The sequence below is a fragment of the Schistocerca americana genome, chromosome 8 (assembly GCF_021461395.2).
Source record: "Schistocerca americana isolate TAMUIC-IGC-003095 chromosome 8, iqSchAmer2.1, whole genome shotgun sequence".
In the NCBI taxonomy this organism is placed as follows: Eukaryota; Metazoa; Arthropoda; class Insecta; order Orthoptera; family Acrididae; genus Schistocerca; species Schistocerca americana.
The window spans coordinates 430,608,744-430,635,618 of record NC_060126.1 but is presented as its reverse complement, the minus strand read 5'-3'; the positions used below and the strand labels follow the sequence as shown (position 1 = coordinate 430,635,618).

The following is a 26,875-nucleotide window of genomic DNA, read 5'->3' as shown; positions in this document are numbered from 1 at the left end:
AGAGGATATTTTAATTTCCACTGTCCTGAATGTAGGTTTGATGGCTTCCATTATGAAATATAAACGTTTGAATTCCACAGAACGAAATAAGAGTGTCGTGCGATAGAAGAATATCGTGTGAAGAGCCGTGGCACTGCACTTTGGCACACTTAAGACCAAATGACACGACTAACATTTCCTCGATCATAACTGTTTTATACAGCAAACTCTTCAGAAAGATGTGCGCAATAAAACGAAAATATTTTGGAAAAATCGATTTTTAAAATAATTTATGATGTACTATCTCAAACGCTCCTGTTCGGAAATATCGTAGATCTGGGGCTGAATATAGTATGGAAACTCATGAACGTCTCTCCAAACGCATTAAGTATGGTACAAGATCGCAGGCCAGCAACATTGATTCCAGCTACGCTGTCGCCACCAAACTGCGCGACTTGTAACTGTTCGGCTGTCTTCGGTGAGGTTCGCGAGCGGAGCCCAGGACGCCGTCTGTCAGTAATCAATAGTGATAGCCCGCTATGTAATGACACACGTCCGGCATAATTCGACAGTGAAATACGGAGGTGTGGCTCTAATCCATATCTCTTATTTGTAAGTGAACAAATATGTTCTTGTAATCGGTGGGACAGGCAATCGCTCGCATGCAATACCGCCCGTTTGTATGTTGTTTTATTATGTTCGACCGATAGCCACACCAAGCGGACTTACACCTGTTGTGCACCAAGACTTTACGTCGTTTTTGTAAAATGGGGTACGAAATCAGCTTTTTCGAAATATTGGGTACAATATCCTTGATCACAACTAACAGTTCCCAAATTTCGCTGTATATTTACTTGGAAGAGATATACTTGAACTGTAGCCCGAAAATCGTTGCAAATGTACGAAGCGTTTCAAAGTATGCTCTTTACACCAAAATGTGTAACGAAATTTGGGAACTGTTAGTTGTGAACGATGATATTGTCGCCAATAATTCTAAAAAGATCAGCCTTACAGTTGCCGATACAACACTGCACAATATAACGCATTCCCGAAACCTCAGTTTAGGTTTACAATTCATGTGTACTATATATGAACTGAGAAAGAGATTTATATGGACAAATAATTAAAATTTAATACTACTACACAGTATATCTCGACACTTGCTCGGACTAAAGTTATGTATTGGACCCCCCCCCCCCCCCTCCTCCTCGACTAAAATCTTTGTTTTATGTCGGTTTTAGCCATAAATGCCAAAAGACTGCTGATAGTATTTGGGGGTCAAGGGGAAACTAGTGTTGACCATTGCTGTGTATCCAATATTTGTTTCGTATCAAACCCATAAACTGAAAGAGAATCAGCAGGCTTAGCATAAAGTTATTTGTTTACTGTTCTGTCTTGTATAACAACTTGATCATTGGCAAATAACATCATGTTAATATATTTATTCATCCCGTTATTTATACCTGATGATGCCCAGTTAGCCATGCGGTCTAACGCACGGCTTTCCGGACTGGAAAAGAGCGCTTGGTCCCCGACACGAATCCGCCCAGCGGACTTGGGTCAAGGTCCGGTGAGCCGGCCAGTCTGTGGATGGGTTTTAGGTGGCTTTCCATCTGCCTTGGCGAATGCAGGCTGGTTCCCCTTATTCCGCCTCAGCTACACAATGTCAGAGGTTGCTGAGCAAATGAGTTCTCCACGTACGTGTACACCACCGTTACTCTACCACAGAAGCATAGGGGTTACACTCGTTTCACGTGATACGTTCCCCGAGGGGGGGGGGGGGGGGGGGAGGGCGGAGGGCGGAGGGTGGCCGAAACGCACAATAACCCTGAAGGAGTGGTTCGGTGTGGGGTGGCGGAGGGGTGATATGGACTGCGGTAGTCGCCGTGGGGTTGTGGACTACTGCGGCTGCAGTGGGAACAGAACCTCTCCATCATTTATAGACTCCCGGTTAACATACAATACAATATACCTGATGATGATCTGTTTCTTTTCCATTTGCTGATCATGTTATATATATAGGCTAGATACTGAATAATTTTGGTGACAAGCTACACCATAGTAGTACTTGTCAATTTGTTTGTATTTCAGATGTTATCACTTTACTCGTGTCAGTGCTAATTCTGATGTTCACATACAGGCTTTTTGCGACTTGGATCAGGTGTTTAGGGATTCCCATTATTGCTCATAACTTGTCTCTGTAAATTCTGTCGTATGCTTTTTCATAATACACAAATGCAATTCAGTCTGGAACCGCACGACCACTACAGTTGCAGGTTCGAATCCTGCCTCAGGCATGGATGTGTGTGATGTCCTTAGGTTAGTTAGGTTTAAGTAGTTTCAAGTTCTAGGGGACTGATGACATCAGATCTTAAGTTCCATAGTGCTCAGAGATATTTGAACCATTTTTGAACAAATGCAAGGTGAGTTTCCAGATTAAATTCTCATCTCTCATGAATTACCTGTTTCAGTGCAAAAATGTCCTGTATACATGATCTCCCCATCTGGAAACCTGCATGTTCCTCCACTAAGATCACACCAGTGATACTTTAGAATGTTTCATTTATTATTTTTCTGTAGATTTTATAAGCAATGTTCTGATTACTTATGCCCCTGTTGTTGGCTGTGTTACTTCTTTCATCTTTCTTACATATTGAAATGAGCTTAGCTAATTTCTATTCTTTTGATACCTCATATTTTACCCAGCACCTGTCAGAGAGGTGTAGTTACTTAATTCTACGAGACATTCTCTGTGTTTTTAATCGGTTTGGTATTTATTCCATCTAGTCCTGGTGATTTTTGGTTTTTCATTTATTTTAAATTGTCTTCGATCCTGTCAGATCAGTGTAGTCTATTCCTCGCAGTTGTTCTTTTTTATTTGTTTCTTTAATTTCTGGTTTGTACCATAGTTCTTTATAATGTGAAACATAGTCAGATGGTTGTATTACATTTAAATTTCCGGGTCTAGTGCAGCAGGGGATACAACCTGTCGGCTTTGGACAATGACGTCACAAGTCGCCAGATAGCAGTTTACCATTTTCGCTTTTGCTGTTATGTTTCAGTTTCGTTTTTTTACTGATTGCTTAATAAAGTGGATCTGTTTATTCTATCTCGTGAGATTTTTTTTTAAAAAGCCAAAAAACACTTATCAGCCACTGAAGGGAGCTACAACACTAAGAAGGATCGCTTCTTGATTGGCGACTTGTGACGTCAATGTCCAAAGCTGACTGGTTGTATCCCCTGCTACACTAGTCCCAAATTTCCAGTATCTCTTTCTTCTTTGTTGAAATGTTTCATTAATTTGGATGCTGTTTCTTTTCTCCCATGGATATCATGTTCAACTCAGCTTGCCGATGTGTCCCACAATCTCCTTTTTGTTTGTTTGTTTATTTATTTATTTTGTCATTTGTCTGTAGACAAATTTCTTTATGTGGACGTTGTCATTACACACACACACACACACACACACACACACACACACACACACACACACACACACACACTTATACGCATAATTTATAATAGAGGCGTGTAAGATAATGGATAAAACAGGATATACATAAGAAATTCATTATACAAAAAAATAAACACGATTGATCACTGAATTATACAAGGCAGAAAGAACAGGCTTTAAACGAGAGAAATGAATCATAAGACTCCTCTGATAAAATACCTTGGCTTTAGATTGTGTGGAGTAAATTACAAATTAAAATTTATTGTGTTGCTTACACATTTACTCAATCCTCTTTGTCTACATTGTAATTGGTCAATCTAATTATTTATTTGTAATAATTTTATGATACATAAATTCTTTAATGGATTAAAAACTATTTTTAGTAAGTATCCTTTAAGATATGTTTTAAATTTGTAGAGTTCCTTGTGTCTTTGTTCACTGTTGATAGTTTATTATATATCTTGAATCCTTGGTAAAACAGAGTGGTTTGACCCTTTGCTCCATTCATTCTGTCTAGGCAAAAGCGATCACTTTATCTGGTTTGATGATCATGTATGGAGCTGTTGCTGCATATTGCTTTTATTAAAAAAAAAAAAGTTTGAAATATGTATTCACTTGGAACTGCCAGAATACCCCATTTTTTGAATAGCCCAATGCAGTGGGCACTGTTTTGACTCTTGCTTATTGTTCTGATGGCTCATTTTTGCAGTTTGAGCACATTTTCCACATTCATAGCATTTGCACCTCAATCCCACGGGCCATTATTTTGTGGAGATCTGGGGAATTGCCCCAGTTACAATACCTTAACAACCACTTATCACAACAACCAAATAAGTGGCCAGTACCGACACCCCACTTGTCCCACTATGACACACACTAATTGCAGATATATGCAAGGGTGAAGGATATACTTGTGTCACAGCATTCTACAAGTATTATCATCCAGGCCTTCCAATGCAAAAGGATCCTAACCTAACTTAACCTAAAGTCTGCTAATAAGGGACACTTTCATAATCCCTGAAGTATAAAGTACGTGTGGTCCAATGCCTATTACTACTGTGGCATTAACAGAAATGGTAAGTATTGGCATTAGCTCCTGTCAATTCATGACTACCTTGAGGACCACCAGTGTCAACCTGTAGCCTTGCTAATCAACTCCAAAGCTGTTAGCTTGAGCTACATAGCAATTAAATTCATATTAATATATAACAAGCAGAATGTGTGGCATCATCAGCCCTGCCAGCAGTTGCATGGCTAATCTGTGCAGTATGTAAAACCTACAAAAATTCAGTCAATAAGTACAACTCAAATGAACTCAACAGCAGTCCAGCTGATTGCAGCAGCACCTAAAACCAGTGGTAAATTTAAATGACATACAGCTACAATGCAGACGAACACAATGGGTACCCAACTGATCTATGCAGCACTTAAAACCCATGAATATTCAATCAGCAACTGCAAAGACAACAAATGAATTCAACAGCTGCCCAGCTGATCCGAGCAGCATCTAAAACCGCTGGTAAATATAATCCACAAACAGCTAAGAAGCTAACAATCACAGTGGCTCCCAGCTAATCTGTGCAGCACTTAAAAATACATGAAAATTTAATCACAACTGCAACAACCCAAACGAATTCAGTAACTGCCCAACTGATCCTTGCAACACTTAAAACCACATTAACACCTGAACACAAGTCGAAAGAATTCCCTTCAAGGAAATGAAAAGCCAGCACAACCACCTCAAGGTGGCCCACAGCACAACCCACTGAAGCACGCACTCAACAACTTTCCGCTTCCGTGCCACCACCGGAGCTCCACATGTCCCCTGACCAATACAGGAGGGTATCACCTGTTTGCCCTGTGTGCAACAACTTAAACCAGCAGGTCTTTCAAATTAAACCTGTAGTTGACTTGTGCCAAAAGGAGAGATATGCTTGCAGCAAGTACCATATGGCACAAACTCCAGGGCACAGAATTTTTGGCCTGGCTAACTTGGGTAACCTAACCTGCTGCAACCAGCTTTAACTGAGATATATGATCCTAATTACATCACTGTGCTGCAGTCCAAGCAATTGAATTTTTGACAGGTGTCAAGAAATTGATTATTGAAACAGTTTCCTGAACTGTAGTAGTGGCTTCTTCATGATCTTGTCAATAGCCCTACTTTTTGCTTGATAATTCTTAACGAACACCATCCAATATTGATTTACCTGCCACCCTACAATGTATTTCTTACACTGCTATCAATACACACTACGGATGTTACCCTAAGCGGCCTTCACCTGCTGTGCAGTTATGTCAGCACTAATCATATCTGGCAATGAATCTGTTTTGCCTAAGAGGTTGCTGAGGGGCGAATTGGCAGTAAAAGTAAACATCCATTGGGCAGCAGTTGCCTGAGGGGCTTTGTGCCTGGCTATGTTAAAGGCACTGAGCCAGGGCACTGACTGATCCCACTTATTTTGACTGTCATGATGATAAGGATCAATGCTGCCCAAACATTCTGGTTAACTCTTTTGGCATATGAGGGGAGTGGGTAATAGGGTGTGGTTGTAATGTGCCTAATACTCAAACTAAAACATAGACTTCTGAAAAGATTGGAGTGAAAAGCAGTTGTGTTGTTGTTAACAAGTGTCCTACTAGGCTCAAATACAACACATATTTGTTGCAAACCCTGCACCGTGAATTCGGCAATAGCACCCTCGGTGGGAGATAACCAAACAAATCTGGAAAACACATAGAATCACCATAATATACTTGTCCATTACAAGTTGTAGGCAACAGCTCAACAAAGTCCACATATAATTTATGAAAGGGACTGCATCTGGGTTGAATGCCAGAAAAATGTACCTAGTGTTTTGCACTGGCTTACTCGTAGGACGAATCTGACAATTTCTTACTTCACCATTAATTTCTTTATCTATTCCTTTCCAAATAAACATGTTCAGATTTTTCTGAGTCCTTAAATGACCAAGATGTCCACCTACCAGACATTGATGAAAGAGTTGAAATATGTATGATATTTCCATCAACTCTTTCTGTACAGCACAACACATTTTCCTTAAGTGAATAGGGTGGCACAGACACACTGTTATGTAGCTGATCCTTAGCACCTTAATGGCTACAGCTTGGTCTTGACTCCCCAATCCCTTCACACAATGGCAGAAAGTCTATTACAATTAAATTAAGTTGTGAGAGGCATATGCTGTTCAGTTGTTTCCTGGTTAACCAATCTACTAAGACTGTCAGCAACATGATTTTCAGTCCCCTTAATGTGCACAAACTCAAACCTAAATGCTAATATCCATGTAGCCCATCACACTATTCGCTTGTTCTTAGTGTTTTCCCAGGATCCAGCTGAATGCCTGGTTATCTGTCTCAAGTTGAAAAGTAATATATTTGATATAATAACGAAACTTCTCCAGTGCAAAAAGAACCGCCAGCACTTCAAGCTCATAAAATGAGTATTTCTTCTCTGCATCAGATAATCCCCTCAATGTGTATGCAGCGGGTTGTTTATCTTAATAGCACATACAATGATTTTTTTTAAAACTGAGCAACGCTGATATTGGAGCCGAGGCGAAGGCCTGAAACACAGCTTTTTGTGCTGGACACCACTCAAATTTCTGCTCCAATCACTTACGTGATTCAGCAGGGCTGCCTTTTGGGCTATTTGAGGGACAAATTCCCCTCCTCACCCACAGAAAAAAAGGTAAGCTTGTAAAACTGGGAATGGCTTTGACGTCGGTAATTCTTGGACGACTGGGAACTGCATGCAATATCTTGGGATCGACAACTAGGCCCTAGACAGACACTATATGGCATAGAAACTAAATTGGTCTCTGTGCAAAGTTCACCTTACTGGATTAACAGTCAATGCTGCAATATGTAATCTACCAAAGATGTGGTTCACATGACCCCAATGCTCCTCCACAGTCCTATAAACAAGCACATCATCCAGATAGTGTAATGCGAACTTAATATCTGATAATTCTGCTGCCCCAGTGGTGAAACCAAGTGGCATCCTTGCAAAGTCAAGTAAATTCAAGTCTATAATAAATTCAGTGATTTTCATAGAGTATGTTGGTCACTTGCCTCAGGGCTCCTGGGGAGGGGAGAGGAAGATTGGAGGATGTGAGAGGGGAATGTTTTATTGTTTCTCTTCCAATACTTCCCAAGTCACAGGTGTACACGGCTTGTACTGATTAACTGCTATGATACAAATTTTGACACGGAAGTAACGTGGATTCACGAATGTGCATTGTAGAGACAGTCATCTTCAGACACTGTCCATATCCTTAACAAGGAATAAAAAATTAAATTAAGGATGATGTTATCCAACATAGTGAGTAGAAGAAGTATGACATACAAAACATTTAGAAAACATTTGTGCCTCATATTATGTTATATGGTTGAATATAAGTACAACTGCGATTCTCCCAAAGGCAACACAACAGTTCATCAAGCAGTTACTGTGACACAACTTTGTGGACAGTGAGGGTGGCAGCAATCTGAAACAGAGAACATTCTACACATCAGAGTCCATCAAACAAAGCTGATTGCTCAGCTGTGTTGGTAGGTTACATAAAGATTTAACTACAAGAATACTTTGTGCTTGATGAGTAGCACATTTGTTGAATACTCATTAAATGTGAAAACAAATGTTAGCACCATTTTAAGAAGAATACAACTGATTTGTAGGCTAGTTCGTTGCTGGGGGTGAAACTTGAGTTTGTGAATACACATTAGAAGTAAAACAATGATAAAAGCAGTGTGTGTAAGCTAGTTGCCCAGCATGAAAAGAAGGCCAAGTTGATTTCACCTCCTTGATTTGACGGCCATCTTTTCTGGGATGTAAAAAAGGAGCCTTGTGGATCAACAGAATGAAACAAATAGACAGACTTCCATATGCAGCAAGATATCATATGGTTTGTGGTGGGGGTACCTGTCATTTTCCCACTTGCTGTTCTGTTTGTGAATGGTGCGTGGGAATGTCGATTGCTGATAAACTGGCCAGAATTGTGAAAGAACAGAATAAAATAAAGTCTTAATTATACATGTATGCATAAAGTTGCTTTGAAAATTGGGATTTAAGTATGGATACTTGGAGCAACTTCACTATTATTGACTAGAAGTGTCCATAAATTCTCATATCCAAATAAATGTGTTGCTGGAAAATGTTTTTTTCAATATGTTGTAGCAGCTGTAAAGTAATATTTTGCCGATCAACCGGAATTCCATTTCAGGAATGGATCCAACACAAGTGAAGAATAGGCTAGAGTTTTACAGTGCTCCCCCCCCCCCCCCCTCCTCTCCTCCTCAACATCTTTACAATGATCTGTAACATAGTCTTAGGTCTAAGAGCATGAAATGTGCCAGCTTGGTTGGGAGTTAGCAAAGCTTATGAGTGGGTATGCAAAGTAAATATTTTGGTAACAGCCTTATCTGTAGTGTAGTTTGATGTTTATGTTTGTGCCACCTTTAACATACTTCTCATACAAACTGAAACTGCAAGATAAATTTAGAAAATCTGTATAATGGTCTAAAATCCAACAAGTTTTTTGGTGTATATTATGTACACATACTGCATATCAGCTGTGAAAAATGTAAAGGGTGTGGGGACATTACATAAGTCGTACCAAAAAATGTTGTGTAAAGTAAACTGACATGAAAGGACACTACATAACAAACTTGGTGTATTATTTTTCACCAGAAGGCACAATCTTTCACTGCAAAGTTGAGAGCTTGTCAAATTTCTCTTGTAACCACAAAATTAAGTAACACATGAAAATTTGTGCCATGGCTGACTGAAATGATGATATGGACAGCACAATGGACTTGCATTCAGGAGAACAATGATTCAAGTTCCTGCCTGGTCTTAAAGACATAGATTTTCCGTAGTTCCCTTAAATTGATTAGGATAAATGCTGGGATAGTTCCTTGCAAAAGACATCCCTACCCCGATCAACCAGCCTTTCACTCACTTCTCCACTTCATTGTGTTCCACAAACATCTTCCTCTGCCTGCACTAGAGTGAATTTACTTGTGCCACATTCCATCAAGTTCCCTTGCCACCTCTCCCACCTGGCCATCAGTCTCTCTTCCCTCCCAACCCTCCCTTCTCCTCCCTAACTGCTTTCTCCTCCCACCCACTCCACTCACCACAATCCCCCCCCCCCCCCCCCCCCCCCCCCCATTTTGGGCTGATATGCAGTGATAAAGTAGTTTTTCTTTCTTCCGTGTGAGTGTGACTGTGACTGACTGGCTGTGTGCCCACCATTTATGTAGTTAACCCTGAGAAGGACATTGTCCAAAAGATTTGCAACATTTTTAGTCTCATTCATGTGCTTTTCGAGTGTTCAATGCCTCAGTTGTATGCTGTGTGGTTACCATTACTTGCTTCTGTACAAGAACCAATTAAGATGTGTATCAGCAAAGTCACTATGGTATGACACAAAATTTACAGAATTCTTATTTTGAGGTTTGAGAAGCTGGAAAAGGTGATTTAAATAATTCTACTCCATACTGTTAGGTTGCCAAGAAAATGACATGCAACTTTTAATGGGATGTCAGCTGATAAACATATGTTGTGAAGACTGATAATGAATGTAGTGGCTAGGAAAGTTAGAGAAAGACAAAATACATTTAAAGTGGAGTCCTAGTTTTTATATTACTAGGATGGGGAGGGAAATTAGGCATACAGTTTTAAAAGGAATGTTACTGACATTTACCTTAAAGCAATTGGATGGGACTTGAATCCAGTTCTTTGTGAATGTTAATCCATTTCAGTAATCATTGTGTGAAGCAGAAAACTGTTATGCTGTTGTACACACTTCTGGAATTTACAGAAAAAAAATTCTGGAAAGATATCATTCTCATATGGGTATAACTGAACTTGTTCAACAACTGTAAGTAGAAGTCAAGGTCTTTTTCTATGTAAAGAAACATAATGGCAGGGCACAAAGACTACAAGCAAGACACTAATTGATATATTGACAACATATGCCACAATATTATATCAAAAATGTGATACAGTTAACAACAAGAAAATATTTTATCTTACTACTGGTTTGTTATTTGATAAAAATTAAAAAATTGTGTTAAATGAAGAAATGTCTCTGATAATGCTTCTATGATTGCATTTCCACAGCCCATATATGCAGTGTTTCAGACTGCTAAATTCCTACCTGGGATTGTAGTACACAGACAAAAAAGCCAGTGGAAAACCACATGAAAATGTGAGAGCAGTTGTATGGAGTTAATGATCATTTCCCAATCTGTGAATGGTTCATTAAGGCAGAACTAAACTCCCATAGTTTCATTAAAAAAAAAAAAAAAAAAAGTTCCTAGCTCAAAAGCTGATGTGGGCCAAGTAACAAGGTTCCAGTTTAGGTGGGCCTGAGAGAGAGAGAGAGAGAGAGAGAGAGAGAGAGAGAGAGAGAGAGACTACAGAATCAGTTTTTATAGAAACGTAAATTTATTTGGAAAAATATAGAACAAAGCACAAGAACAACACTAATATTGTTTTCTGCCTGACATTTGACATCTCATTTTTGCTACTATCTTCACTGTTTTGGAAGAAAACGTAGTGGCAGTAATTACTTTCAAAACTGATTCTAGGGTAAAATCTGAAGTTACAAATTTATTTTCTTTCATAATTTAAAGTAGATGCTCACATTGATAAGTATACCCAGATGTGGAGATAATTTTATATGCAAATTTTCCAGTGTTTTCAAAATTGGCAGGCAAATATTCATGAAATTCAGATACGCCAACTTCATAAAATTTTGTATTCAAATCTGACTTGTACAGGAAGGGAATTACCACCATTTGCATTGATCACTTACTGATTTAATATTTAGTGCAGAAATTGAAGAGATCAAAGAAAACTAGTGTTTCAGCAATTTACAATCTACAAATGTTGATTTAAACTTTCGGAGACTCAAAATTTTTTATGGATGTGTTTTGTATGGCAGTGTTTCACGTGATAGTAATGTGAACACTATTAGGAAAAATATTTTGCTGCTCACTGTAAAGATGACATGTTCAGTTGCAGATGGGCACCTTTTATTAACCTGACAAATTCCACATCATTACGAAGTGTCGTATTCATGATCTATGGAACAAGTACTAATCTAATCTAGTCTAAAAAAGACTGTTGCACATTTAGTTTTCAGTCAAAGTTCTCATCACACACCTCACGCACACCTGATTGATGTTTCTGGCAGCTTGGACTGGAATGCAGCTGTTTAAGGAGTTGGGCATTCTGACTAATGATTCACAGTACATTATCCCCTCACAAAGTTTGTTGTAAATAATCCATGACAGTTCAAAAGGAATAGTGAGGTAAGGTAAATAATTATAATACCAGAAGGAAAAATGAAATTTCATGTTAAGGTTGTTTTAAACACAAAAAGGGGTGCCGGTGCTGCAACAAAAATTAGTGATCACTTACCCAGTGATATGAAATGTCTGACAGAAAGCAAAGAAAAATCTGTAGCAAACTGAGTGTTTCTACTTGACAACTCCTCCTATTCCGTAGGAGAATTTCTATTACTGTAATGTGTAGAAGATGGTGGGTAGGAGTTGCTAACTCATCTGCATATCTTTTTTCTTTGTGGGAAAAAAATCTCATAGAAATCTTCAGAATGTAAACGTATGTACAAATTAATTCACGATGTAAATGACTCATTCCACATCATTACGATCTAGCATGTTAAATGATCTATGGCATGTAACTAACCAACACCTGTCACGTTGAATGAAAGTAGCAATCTGGAGTGGAGTGGAGTGGGGTGGGGAAGGGGGAGGATAGCAGGGTACAGGTGGGGGGGGGGGGGGGGAGTGGAGAGAGGAGAGCTGCCTGGCAGAGCATGCAGGATTTAGATGGAGCCATGACAAGACTGCTAGGAGCAGCATTGGGGGGGCTGTAAGGCAGGTCGGGATGAGGAGTGGAAAAAGAGAGGAGCAAGGAAGGAGAAAGATGGGAGGGTGAGGAGGGGTGGTTTGTTTTGGCAGAGGGTGGCACAAAAAAAGGATGAGGGGACGTGAACATGGAGAAGGTGTTAGGACAGAAAGTGTTGGATGGAGGGTGTGGGGACAATAGGTCACTGTAAGTTGAGGAGAATATGTTCTGTTAACTCCCATCTGTGCAGTTCAGAAAAGCTTGTGGTGGAGAACAGAATCCAGATAGCCCAGGTTGTGAAGCAGCCATTGAAACAGTATGTTATGTTCAGCTGCATCTTGTGACACAGGTTGGTATATCATGCTGTTGACCACAGTTCAGAAGTGGCCATTCATCCTGGTTGACAGCTGGTTGGTAGTCATACCAATATAAAAAGCTGTGAAATGATTGCAGCAGAGCTGGTATGGCATGGCTGTCTTCAGAGGTTTCTGAGCCTCTAATGGGGTGGGATAAGCCTGTGGCAGGACTGGAACAGGGTGGGTGGATTGGGCTGGTCTTGCACTGGGTCTGCCACCAAGCCACTTATTTTGGAATCAAAACTGCAGGTCAAATCCAGTTAATATGGTGGATGTTTGCAATAATTGGAACATCAGTTCCAAAATTTTGTCCACTGAAACTATGCAGGTGAGCACCCATGCATTGTTGTGATTGAGGAGGATATTTTTATTTTTTAATCCCTTAGAGGGTCATGGCTCTTTCGTGTATGTCAAGGGGGTTGGGATTGGGAGTGGCATAGGGATGGACTAGGATGATGGGCTAGGATGTTATGGAGGTTTGGAACACCACTAGTAGTAGTGTGAAGGATCTTGGGTCATAGGTCCCTTGTGTCGGGCCATGATGAATGACGTATTTCAATATATATATATAGACGCACACAGAACACAATCCTATTTTAACTCTATATAATTTTCCTAGCCTTGGTCCAACGTTTTGAAGCTATACAAAAAATTCCACCAAGCCACTTATTTTGGAATCAAAACTGCAGGTCAAATCCAGTTAATATGGTGGATGTTGCAATAATTGGAACATCAGTTCCAAAATTTTGTCCACTGAAACTATGCAGGTGAGCACCCATGCATTGTTGTGATTGAGGAGGATCTTTTTATTTTTTAATCCCTTAGAGGGTCACGGCTCTTTCGTGAGTTTGTGCGTGGTGCACAAGAGGCCCCAAGCTATTGCAGTCCATTCTTCCTTCCCAGGCTGCATTTCTTTCCACGTGCTCTTTCCTTCCTCTTCTCGCTCCTTCACCTCTGCCCCTTCCTTCCCTTGCTCGGTGTTCTTCATGATGTGGACCTGGCTGCCCAACTGCTTTCTTGTATTCCTTCTGGATTTTGTTCCTCTTGCCTTTTCACCTTTTCTTTTTTGGTATTTTTGGTCTCCCTTTGTGGTTTGACCTCCACTTCTAAATTTTCTCTCTGTAGTGTGATCCATGTGGGGAAGAACTCCCTCCCTAGCATCTACGGTGTGCATTCCTCTCCCTCCCTCCTTCCCCTCTTCCTTTCCTGCAGTAGCCCTGTCCTCTCTCCCTCCCTCCCCTTGCCCCACTAAGTCACCATTGTGTGTTGTAGCCAGTACATGTGATGAGGTTATTTTGTACCCATCTGGCTGAGCCCGCTGACAACTCAGGGATCACACCTCTTGATATGTGAGCTGCTGCCTCCCTTTGTATGCCTAGGAATGGTTGCTCATCATTCTGGGGCATCAGAACTCCTGGCAACGACCACCATGTCGGATGGCTCTTACCACAGCTGTGTGGCAACCACAGGAAGAGGACGACGGTTCAAACCTGTGTCTGGCCGTCCTCATTTAGGTTTTCTGTGATTTCCCTAAATTGCTTCAGGCAAATGCTGGGATGGTTCCTGTGAAAGGGCACAACTGACTTCCCTCCCCATCCTTCCCTAACCCGATGGGACCGATGACCTAACTGTTTGGTTCCCTCCCCAAAATCAACCAACCAACCACAGGGAGAGCCCCTTATCAGAGTTTATAGTATCAGGGCAGATACTTTGCATATGAAAAGCATTAAGCTCCATAAAACTGGCCATTCTTGTATGGTTGTTTCCTCGGTTGGCAGTGGATCATTTAATACTGCTTGTTACGACCCTGCGGTCTTCTTCTTGTCTGGCTGCACCCTGGGAGGAGGGCCAGGCTCACTGTCTTGGGGTGAAACACTTTCCTTGCTACCTGGTGTATGCTAGGACTGATGGGGTCACTTTCATCACCACAAAGCCTTTACTTTCTGTGGAAAATATCAAAGACAAGTTTGGCGAAGTTGAGTCTCTCAGTAAGATGTGGTCGGATCTGCTGTTGATCAAAACTTCTCGTGCCACCTGATCTGCAGCCATTCAAACTTTGACCATCTTGGCAATGTCTTGGTGTCCATTACTCATGACCAGTCTTTGAATGTGGTTCAGGGAGCCATTTTTCATGGGACCTCATCCTTAAAACTGATGAGGAACTCCGGGCTAATTTGGAATGACGGGGCATTCATTTTGTTCAGTGTGTTCAGAATGGTCGTAAGAACAATCGTATCAATACTGGCATCTCTATCCTGGCATTTGAGGGAGATACCCTCCTAGAGGTCAAGGTTGTGTGTTATAAGTGTGACGTGAAGTTATATGTCCCGCCACACGAGACATTTTCGAGATTGGTATTTCACATACGTGTCTTCCTGCTGTATGGAAGACCCTTTATGCAGTGAATATGTACACCCACTCCATGAGGGGAGGCCGTGTTGTGCCACCCGTGTATATTAATTGCCACAACTGTAACACTCTGTGCTCGCCAGATTGCCCAATTTATAAGAAGGAAAAGAAGGTACAAGAGTATAAGCCCCTTGATAATTTATCCTACACTGAGGCTCATCAGAAACATGACCATCACCAACCTATGTCAGTGACATCTAATTTTCCCTCTATTATGTCCTTTCCCCCTACTGCCTCCTCCTTACCCCAGTCCCACTCCCCTCTTCTCTCCGCTTCCCTTGCAGTTCCTGCGACCTCCCTTGCAGTTCCTGCGACCTCCACTACAGATGCCACTCCCCCTGCCCAGCCGGAGAAGTGTCCCTTCTTCAGCACCTGCCGGTGAGGAGGCTCCCTCCCAGGACCCCTACTCCGGCATCCCCCAGGCTGGAGGTCTGTTGCCACAACTCAGCCACGGGACCAATGGTCCATGCACCCCAACAGGTACCATCACCCTCTTTGCAACTTGAGCCTGATCTCTTATTTACGGATGTCAAGTCTTCTCATTGGTGACTCAGCAATGCAATTGACTCCAGCTCGTTGACCTCACATTTGGATCCTCATTATATGCTTATTCAATGGAACAATAATGGATACTACTGTCACTTACCCAAGTTGCAGTCCCTTATTTCCTTTTACTTGGCAGCTTGTGTTGTTCTACAGGAATCTCATTTTACTGATACTCATCGACCTTCTGTGGGTTCTGTCGGAACCAGGTCAAACCTTTGAGGGCTTCCGGTGTCATTTGCATGTTGGTCTGTACGGATGTTGTTGGTACCTGGATCCCCCTTCGTACCACATTGAAAGCAGTTGCCATCTGAGTCCACTTGTACTCTGTGATCACAGTTTGCAATCTCTTGTCTCCCTCCTGACCAGCCAGCTACACCTGTTGCTCTAATTGCCCTCCTTCAGCAATTCCCCCCTCTGTTTCTCTTCCTTGGGGATTTAATGCCCATCACCCTTTGTAGGTCAACACTTTCTCTTCTAGTTCCCTTACTCATTTTAGTGCCGCCTACGTCACTTTCTCTGCCACTGATCTTTCACTCACTTCCCCTCCCTTGTTCTTTCCTTACACTAGTTGCCGCATTGACCTCTGTGATAGTGACCAGTTCCCGTTCATTGGGCTTTCCATTGAGCTGATTGGCCTCTGTGTACCTCCCAGGACATGTTTACACCTTCTTTGTCAGGTTGTATTCATATTGTTCGTGATCTGTCCGATAAGATAATTTGTCCCACTGCCACTGCCTTGCTCGAAAGATCCCGTTCGCTGCTGACCAGTCCTGTGGCAGAGCACGGCCATTGCCAATGCTGTCCATCTTCACCGTCGTGCCTTACATCTTAAATGGCAACTGTCCTCAGCTGGGCTTATTACCTTTAAACATCTTCTCCTCAAAGCCTGTTACCTAATCAAACACAGCAAGTGGGTGTGGTGGGAATGCTTTGTCTCCTCTCTAGGTTCTTCTATCCCTTCCTCTATAGTTGTAGGATACACTGCACACCCTCAGAGGTCGTCATCGGAAGTCTTCCATTCCAGATCCTGCCCCTCCAAGTGGCCTTTGTACAGATCCATCAGTTCTTGCAGAACACCTCGCGACCCATTTTGCGATGGCGTCAACATAGGCATCCTGTCCAGCCATCTTCCTCGTCCGGAAACAGCAGGCTGTAGCTTCCCACCTGTGTTTTACCCCATGTCAGGAAGAATCCTACAGTGAACCTTTTACAGAATGGGAACTTCTTCTGGCCCTCTCTTCTTTCCCCAGTTCAGCCCCTGGCCCTGATTCCATCCACCACCAATTGCTTCAGCACCTCAGTACTTCACAACAACAATCTCCCCTCCAGGTGTTAAACCTTATTTGGCTCCAAGGCATTTTCCCCTCTCACTAGAGAGTCAGTATTGTGATTCCTGTCGTTAAGCCTGGCAATGATGCATTGTCCTTGATAGTTACTGGCCAACCAGTGTCCCATGCAAGTTATTTGATCGGATGATGGCTCACTGGCTCAGTTGGGTCCTGAAATCTTGGGACTTGTAGTCTTGTTACCAGTATGGCTTTTAGGAGGGATGGCCTCTGATCAGTCGTCTGCTTTGATTGGAAACCAGAGTTCAGCAGGTCTTTCCTTAGTGACGCCATCTTGTCACAGTTTCTATGACACAGCTTGGCACCCTCACATCCTACTTACACTCCACGAGTGGGTCTTCTGGTCCCCCCTCCCAATTTTTATTCACCATTTTCTTTCCCACCAATCGTTCAGAGCTCGTGTTGGCGGCACCTTTCTCAGCCCTCTGCAGACGCAGGAGAATGGCATTCCACAGGGTTCTATATTAAGTGACCTTATCCTCATCACTATTAATGTGCTTGTGGCCTCTGAGGGACCGTTGGTCACCCCTGCTCCATATGTGGACTAGTTCCCATTCAGTGGCCTCTGTGGAGCCCAGCTCCAGGTTGCCATCTGGTGGATGCGTGGACACTCTTGCACGGTTTTAAATTCTCACCCCTGATGTTGAGGGTGGAGCATTTCGCCACCCTACTACTGTCCATCCTGATGTAGTACTCTACCTTGATGCCCAACGCTTGACTGTGACCCCTAGGTCCAGTTCTTGGGTCTTCTTTCTCCAACAAGCTGAATTGGTTGCCCCATATTCGCCTTCTGAAGGTTGGCTGTTTTTGTAAACTCAGTCTCCTTTGCTTCCTTGCCCACACCTCTTGGGGTAAGGATCATTAGACTCTTCTCTGTCTGTATTGGGTGTTAGTTCTGTCCCTTGTGGACTATAGTTGTTAAGTTTATGGGCCAGCTTCTCCTTCCACACTCCTCCTCTTGGACACGATTCACCATCACAGCTGCTGTTTAGCCACCGGTGCCTTTCAGACTGGCCCTGTCAATAGTCTTCAGGTTGATCTGGGATCCCCCCTCCCATTTCAGTTGAGTGGTCCCAGCTCCTGGTTTCCTGTGCCATCACTACCTGCTTTTCTCGCGCTCACCCCCTCCTATTCTATTATTTTCATGGCTTGGGGACATCACCCACCCTCTGCACACCTACGGGTGGGTTTACCAATTGGGCTCCGCCTTGCTTCTCTTCTCCATGTTTTTCATCTCTCCTCCTTGTCCTCTTCCCCACATTCTCACTTGTCCACCGAATCTTGGTTAGTTCCTCGGCTCCAGATTTGGTTGGATCTCTTCTGGGGTCTGAAGGCCTCCATCATTCCATTGGTGTTCTGTTGATTATTCCACCTGCTCTTATGGGAGTTTCAGGATGCTATTGTTTTTACATCAATGGCTCTAAATCCACCAATTACGTGGGATAAGTCTTCACATCTTCTGTTGGCACGGAACACCATCTCTTGCCTGTCATGTGCGGTTTGTGTACCGCAGAAGTGATCAATATCTATTGGGCACTCTGCGTTATTAAACATCCTCCCTCACCTGAATTTTATTATGTACAGACACAATGAATGGCCTTCAGGCTATTGCTCGGTGTTTTTGCTGCCACCCCTTGGTCCCCATCATTCACAACTTTCTCGCTGATCATGGTGCTGCTGCTCCTTGGGGTTTATTTCCTTTGGTATCGTGGCCTAATGGGTATCCCAGGTAATGAAATGGCTGATTGTCTGGCTGGGGGGGGGGGGGGGGAGGTGGTCCACCAACCCCCGTTCTCTGTGACCCCTCAGCAGATGGATTTGCAGCCTTACGCCAAATCCCTTTTTGGTTAATTGTGGGCTGACTCTTGGCGGAGGGGTGGCTACCCTCCATCCCTGTCTAATAAACTTCATGCAATCAAGGAGAATCCCACCATGTGAGAAGTGGGATTCTCTCTGCCTCTCCTGGTGGGAATCTACCATCCTCTACTTTGTATCGGCGGTACTAGATTGACGCATGGTGATTTACTTCACACTGAGCCCCCCCCCCCCCCCCCCCCCCCCATGTAGCTGTGCGGAATTGTCATAGTGATTTGTATTTTGCTGAACTGTCCCCTTTTTGACCCTTCACGCTAAATACTCCCTCCTACCTTTCTTGTCCCAGGTGTTATAAGCAGATGATCCTTGCATGGTTACATCTGTCCTTGGTTTTCTTCAAAAAAGTGGCCTTCCAGGTTTAAGTAGCTGAATTTCCCTGTAGAATTGAAGTCCCTCTGTTAGTGTTGGCATTGGTTATAGAGGCCTTATCCTTGCCTCCCCGTGCATCAGGTTCCCCCGCACCTTTTCTCTGTGTTTTGTTTTGTCTTGTCTCTTGTGCTGCTTCGTTTCCCCTTTTCTTATGTCCTCTTCTCCTGGAGTTGCTCCTGTTGTCGTGATTCTGGTATGATGGGGGGATCAGGAAGGGTCAGCAGCGGTGCTGGTGACCCAATGCACAGAGCATGACTGGGGCATCCTTGCTCTTATTGCACCCCCTGCCCCCTCTCATCTCCTCTCCTGTTGATTCCTCTTACTGCTGCCCCAATGTTCTTTTTACTTCTATGTTTGAACGTTTTCCGTTCCCCTTGACTTGGCTGTGCTGTTTGTGTAGTTCCTCCCTTGGTTCGTACCACTTCAGATCATGGGAATGATGACATCACTGTCTGGTCTTCTTCCCCAACCAGCCAACTGACGAAGATGTCTTTTTTAAATAAGTATGTTTGTCCTTGAGTTATTCACTCAACCAGTGCAATAATGATGCATAATATTTGCCAGTAATTGTTTGTTGTCCTTTTTCCAAGTAATTGGCGTAGATGATACTGTGAGCATCACAGAAAGCAATGGCCCTCATCTTGCCAGCCAATTTCACTGTCTTTGCCTTTTTTAGAGCCTGTTTGCTTTCAAAAACCCACTGTTTTGTTTGTTTCTTAGTCTCTGAAACATCTAGTGTATTCATGTTTCGTCCAGAGTTATGTATCAGTGCAGAAATCTGACAGGATTTTGATGGAAAAGTGCCAAAAATATCTCAGCATTGACCACAAGTTGTGTTCATTCTCCACTAAGAGCAAACATGGCACCCATCTTGCCAAGATTTTTTTTGCACCTAAGTTTTATGCAAAACTGCTTGTGGCTTCAACTATTTCATGCACTTGATTGATTTGTTAATAACTCAAAACCATAGTATATATTTTGAAACCATTTTGAGGGTAGTCACTCGCACTGGATGTCCCAAACACTATTTTTTTTTTGTGGATGTATGACCATATTTAAATTCATTTACCCAGTTTTAAACAGTTTCAAACAGAGGGGCAGATGTGCTGCGAACTTCACCCAACTCAGCTTTTATCTGTTTTGTTGTTAAGACTTAAACACAACTGTTTCATCACTGATTGAAACTCAATTTTTTCCATGTTACAAATTAAATATGAGCTTGTTGTTTAAATCGACTGGGACAATGAAATCAAGCAATGGATACGGCTGCAACTTTACCTGCCCTCTAGCGACGGATGATGCTTAGTACCAACGAACTGTTTCAATATTAGGAGTGGCATCTCTTGGATTTTGTAGGGGTTTATGAACGATCCCCATAAAAACTGAAAGCCAGATCAGGAAAAGCCATACACCTAACCATATCCAATATTCTGAAGGTGCTAGTTTATAGTGTATTGGGAGAGACTGAAGATTCTTGAAGAATGGGTAACTCTTGTAGTGAGATAGAGCTTTGAGCTTGAGTGTAGCATAATTGTTGTTTCATTTCTTACTAAAGACATGCATGGTCAAGGTGACAAGTTTAACTTGTTACACAGTGACACTCTGCTAAAGAATATCTTAATTCAGTCACAGCTTCTGAATATTTTTACACTGTGAGGAGCATTGTTTATTAACATTTTAAAGTATGTGACAAAATATTAATTCCTGCTGTTTATAAAATTAAACTTTACATTAAAGCATTAACAATTAAGTTTTATGGAGCAGTATGTTGTGAAACACTTAACTAAGGAAATAACGTGATTGTGGATGGAGAAGTCTCCCCAGATGCAGCCAACAAATCAGTTCTTCTTGTTAGATATTCAGTGAGTATAACAAGATAATGTGAACAATAAAAAAGAGGAGGGGGGGATAGAACAGAGGCTGAGGAGGACAGCCAAGAGGGGAGGGTGGATGTAGATTAATGGGCTGAAGCGGGAGGCAAGGGTCTTTGGTGGAGGTGAATTTTGGATAGGAGCTAGCAGAGACTGAAGTCAGGATGACTGTGAGGTCGAAGTGTTTGTTGCAAGGACAATTCCCATTTACTTAATTCAGTGAAGCTGGTACGGGGAAGTTGAGGGGATCCAGATGGCAGGGGTTGTGAAGCAGCCATTGAAATACAGTCTGTTGTGCTCAGTGGCATGCAGTGTCACTGATTGGTCAACTTCACTTTGGGCTGAGGTTTGATATTGGCCATTGAAGCAAATGGACAGTTGGTTGGGGGTCATGCCCACATATATGCTGTGCAGAAGTGACAGTAGAGTTGGAATATGAGAGGAATACCTGCACGGGTGGCCTTGCCTCTTATTGGGGACAAAATGCTTGAGGCAGGAATGGAATAGGCCAATAATTTTCCCTCTTCCAGGGTTATGCATCTCCTAACCATCAGCAAGGATAGTGGGTCTCTGTGGTCATAATTACTTGCTGAATTAAAGGTAGTAGATGACATCTTAGAAACTCATTATGTCAAACAAGTTTACTGTTACCTGTCACTGTTTATTTCTACAACACATTTCGGAGGCGTAAACCTCCATCATGAGGTGGATTTGAGTATAAGGGGCACTCAAACAACAATGAGAGAGATGAAAAAAAAAGTAAACAGCAGTTTACTTTTGAAATAATAATTGCCATAACTGCTAATACATTTGTCCCACTGTGAGACAAGATGGCAATGCCTTCATAGAAAAATGTTTGTGAGTGCCTACAGAACCATGATTGTACCCTGGCATGTATCTCTTTGTATAAGCTAATCGACTGCCACTAATGTTTTTCTTCAGGGCACCTAAAATATGGGAAACACATGTTTTGACTGTTACAGAAGTTTTGCGGGAATCCCTCACATGTTCTCCATACAGTCAGAGTCTCTCCCTATGCGATTTCTATATTTATAGAGCCCTGAAGAAAGGCCTTTGTCGCCGTCGATTTGGTCTGGACAAAGAGGTGTGTGTCTGATACAGTGGTACAATCGTGGTTCCATAGGCAGCTGTAAATATTATTCCATGAAGGCATTGACCATCTTGTTTCACTGTGTGATAAATATAGTAACAGTTATGGCAATTATTTTTGAAATAATAAATAATTTACTTTATTCCCATCTGTCTTGTTTTCATTTGACTGTCCCTTATAGAGTAATATGGCATATATGTATTGTGTTATAACTTTGTAGTAACCTGTGAAACTGTCTCCAATGGTCACGGGCTCCTCTCTGTGTCATGGTACCCCACGCACACCATCACACTTTGCGAACACTGAGGGAACAAAGGTGGCACCTAGAAACTAATAAGTGCACTTATATTAGCTTTGTTCCCCTCTGACTTAGGCAAATAATTTCAGAATTTGCCTTAAACCTGTGGAGACAACCTGTATGCTCAGTATACTTCTGTGTTTCAATACTGTTCACATTGTTGTGAGTATTTGGGTGAAATGCAGTTCATATAGCGGAACTAATGCAGCCGTAGCTCAGTGTATCAGCAGAATTAAAACTCATCTCCCAGATTTCACTTTCTCGCATTTTAGTGCTGCTTCACAAGAAATCTATTCAAAATCCTTCCATTTGCTATCAAATCTAGGATCTCAAGAGATTTTGCAAATTCTTTTTGTGAATTCAATCAGTTTTCCTTCTACTTTCTTACGCTTTGCAATTTCGCAGCAGCTGAAAGTGGTTTCTTTTGCTTTTGTGTGCATCCTTTGTACAGATCACTAAACACTTTACTTTGCATGAGTGAAAATATAGTTCCTTCAAAGTGTAGTTTGTCACAACTAGACGGATGTGTAGAAAACACAGGCTACTACGCTGTCCAGTCACTTTAATGTTACCATCTGTCGAAAGCTTGAACAACCACTTTTTGCAGTGTTGGACATCCAGAAACAGAGCCAGTGAGTTTCTGGAAGGTACCGACTAGGGTCTGGAGCCAGGCCGACTCCAGTGCCATAGTCATCTGTGCTATGTTTCTGGTTTAGAATCCATGGCACGAACAGCCCAGTCAAGGTGGTCCCACCGATTCCCAATTGGGTTTAAATTGGGGAGTTCGGTAGATGGTAGATGCCATGGTCCTGAGGAAAAACAAACTGCCTGTAAGGCTGGACATGGTCCCCGTATATGTGTGATGGTGGATAACTTACAGTGCTTAGTCACTCAGCAAGAGAGAGTACAGAACTGAGCTTCATTAAGGTAGTTCACACTGCATCTGTAATAAGTCCAAAATTCTCTCATCCTCAGCATGTGATGTTATTTCTATTCCAGCTGTCTGAAGTAAATGTCCAAGCAGTAGCTGCAAGGGTAGAACTCAGAGAGGAACACCAGATGCGAAGAGCATTTTGGGAAAATTAGACTGCCTGGCAGGACAAATTCCAACAGCTAGAGGAACAGTTTTCTACTTACCGAGAAGAAAAGGACAAGGTTTGTTCAGTTACCTTGCCAGATAATTTTTAGGCTAGTAGCACTTATTTTTGTTTGGGAATGGTTAGTTGTTTTGTACCGTTTCTCCTTTAATTTTAATTTCATAAAAGTATAATATTCTTGGTTATTTTCATTCAGAGTGTGCTTATGCAAAGAATCCACATGTCCTTTCTATTTTCAGGAATATTTTAAATACAATTTAATTTCCAATGTGTTAAAAATAGCCATTCAGGTCATGAGACATGTACTTATTTTATTCGTTCCAAAATAAAAATGACATAACATGTTTGTATCAGCTCAACATAAAATTCTGTAACAAAACTGAGCTGGTATTAAGTTTTTAACTGAAAGAAGTCCTTCACAGTTATTGTTTTCTCTGTGGTCTTTTCCTATTGGGGGGGATAGCAATTGATGGATGATGTTAAACACGAGCTGGACACACATCAAAGACACCATCATACTGCATTGCTGGAGGCACCCGAAACAAATATTAAAATTTGCCAGCACCACTGTATTTACAAATATCCCCCTAGACAGGCAGTCAATCTACCCATTTATAAACCAAGTGTTTGAACCTTTTCAACTCGAAGATGAGATGGCCAGCAAATTCTTGAAAAAAATTGAGCACTGGATCCTACGTTTCAATTACATTCAAGCCCCCATAATTGTATGGTACTTTTGCAACCCCCAGATGCCTACACTCTTTAATTGTACTGTACAATATTTAAGTGAGAGATAAAGAGATGAGTATTGTGACACAAATGCGAGTGTGTACTACACAGTGATTATTTTTGAAGTGTAATTTCACTTGGAATACTAATTTTATTGCAATAGTTACAGGAACTTCCACAGTTGTGTGAGCAACTGAGGGATGAAATGTTCTACCTTGAGCCCCAGAGGCAGATATCAGAATTGTCAGACCATCACAAAATAGCAGAGAGGCAAATAGTTGGCACAAGCCATCCACGGTGGCTTCTCATGGAGGAAGCACAGCTGGCCAACATGGTTGCCACAGGTGCAAGCACTGTACTACATTATAATTCATCATCATATTCTAAGTGTTGTATCGGATGACGTATTTATAATAGTTGAAGGTGATACTTGTTGATCTTGTATCCCTTCTTTTGCTACAAAAATGAGGCCACACAACGCAATGTGATTTATTTAGGTTTTCATTGGGTAATCAAGTAAAACTGTATCTTGCAGTTTGTAGGCCTGTAAATTGTATCCAATTATGCATATAATTTCCAGCCTTCGTGCATGCTGCAGCGTACTACTTGATATTATGAATCTGATTACAGCATTACAATTTTTTTATATGACAGGGAAGACTACACACAATTGTGGGAGGAAGCACTAACATTTGTGTGGAAACGGTATGTAAAATAAACAAGAAAAACATTATTTTACTCCCTGTCAATATCCAAATTGAAGTTAGGACAGTTGTTGGTGTTGCAACAACTTTACTTATCACAAGTTTCATTTTTTAATGCTATGATAAAAGCTTACTCTTGTATATTTATTGATCAGCTGTTGCTGTTCAAGCACTAGTAGCTGGAAAGGACATGCTTATTATGATACAATGTATATCTAAATAAAAGTGTTAAAAAAAATTATGTTAAATGTTGCAAAGATCTAGATTGTTGGTTGAGATTTGTTCTAAGTGGAGGAAGTGTTAATCATTTTTGTAACAAATCGCCATCATTATACAAATATACAGTTACCTAACTTTGAGTAATTATTTATTTGTGTGTTCTGCATGGACAAATACAAGGATTTGTTTTTGCATAGTTTACATATTGATCATTTCCCCTTATAACATTGTGGGAAACAATTATATACAATAGGCCTACAGATAAAAAATTATGTTCCTTTTCTTTTTTTTGGTACATGTAAATACTATTTATACAAATGAAAGTATTCTACTCCTCTGAGAGGAATTCCTTAATACTATATAGCACACTGGACTCGCATTCGGGAGGACGACGGTTCAATCCTGCGTCTGGCCATCCTGATTTAGGTTTTCCGTGATTTCCCTAAATCTCCCCAGGCAAATGCCGGGATGGTTCCTTTGAAAGGGCACGGCCAACTTCCTTCCCCGTCCTTCCCTAATCCAATGAGACTGATGACCTCGCAGTTTGGTCTCTTCCCCCAAACAACCCAACCCTTTAATATTATAAAAACACTTATCGCCGAGGAACTCCTTCAAGGCAATTTCAAAGCAGCTCCCACTTAAGCTTTTTAATTTTTTTTTTCAAAATTTGTTATAAAATTTGATCCCCATGTAATAGGGGCTCTTGTCAGCACTTTTTGTATTTCTTTCTTTCCAGGTGATAATCATGGTAGCTCCTAGTATTGTACATGTGCACTTCTCTATTTAGATGATTGTACTGCTTGTATTTTAGCATCAGCTGAACAGTTTTATAAATATATAGTGATGGTAGTGTTAATAGTTTCTTAATTTTGAAATTGGCTTTGTAGGACTCATTATATCTAAGCTTACACTGAAATGATGTCTCCATAGGCACAAAGAAAAATCTAAACTATGAAAACTGCACTTCATGTCCATAGGATCATTCAGTTGGGCTGTCAGTAGCAAGTGCTGAATTTTTTGAGAATGTAGGCATGTTGTCCCATTTAACTTTGTTTCCTATTGGAGTACAGAATGCAAAACATTCAGACTCTTAGTCTAGTTTATATTAAGGATTGTTAATGTGCTTTAAAGTAAGGATGTATAAGCCCATCGTATTTGTGTATTGATGTAGGCCTAGTAATTTATATCTCCACTGAAATAGGGTTTACCACATCAGAAATATTATGTATTGTGCACATAAAGATAAATTGGTTTACTACAGGTAGTTCTGTTAAGGATTGTGTAGTATAGTTCTATTAATACTAGAGCTAATTTTAAAAAAGAAATTGTTGTATGTCATGTGTAAATATAATGATGGCCTGGGTGTTTTGTACTTGTGAAAGTTTTAGAAAAAAATAAAACATTGTTGTCGTAAGTTTGCATTCATTTATTACAACTGTTATTATAATGCAGATGAACATTGAAAGCTTTGTTACGACAATCAAATTATTTTCCCATTCCATTTTTGTGTATCTCCTGAACATTGTGATGTGTAATCAGTGCTTCTGCAACCAGCAGAAAGTTAACTGCTGACCTCCTGGCAACAGTAAGTCACATGGAGTACATCT

The 26,875-nt window shown here is 41.3% G+C and overlaps 1 long non-coding RNA gene across 1 annotated transcript; it reads left to right on the top strand.

The window, feature by feature from the left end:
- Positions 1 to 461: 461 nt before the first annotated feature.
- On the top strand, positions 462 to 25,623 carry LOC124544987. Its single transcript, XR_006967581.1, has 3 exons — positions 462 to 591; positions 23,519 to 23,674; positions 24,509 to 25,623. It is a non-coding gene; the product is annotated as an uncharacterized LOC124544987 (long non-coding RNA).
- Positions 25,624 to 26,875: the final 1,252 nt, after the last annotated feature.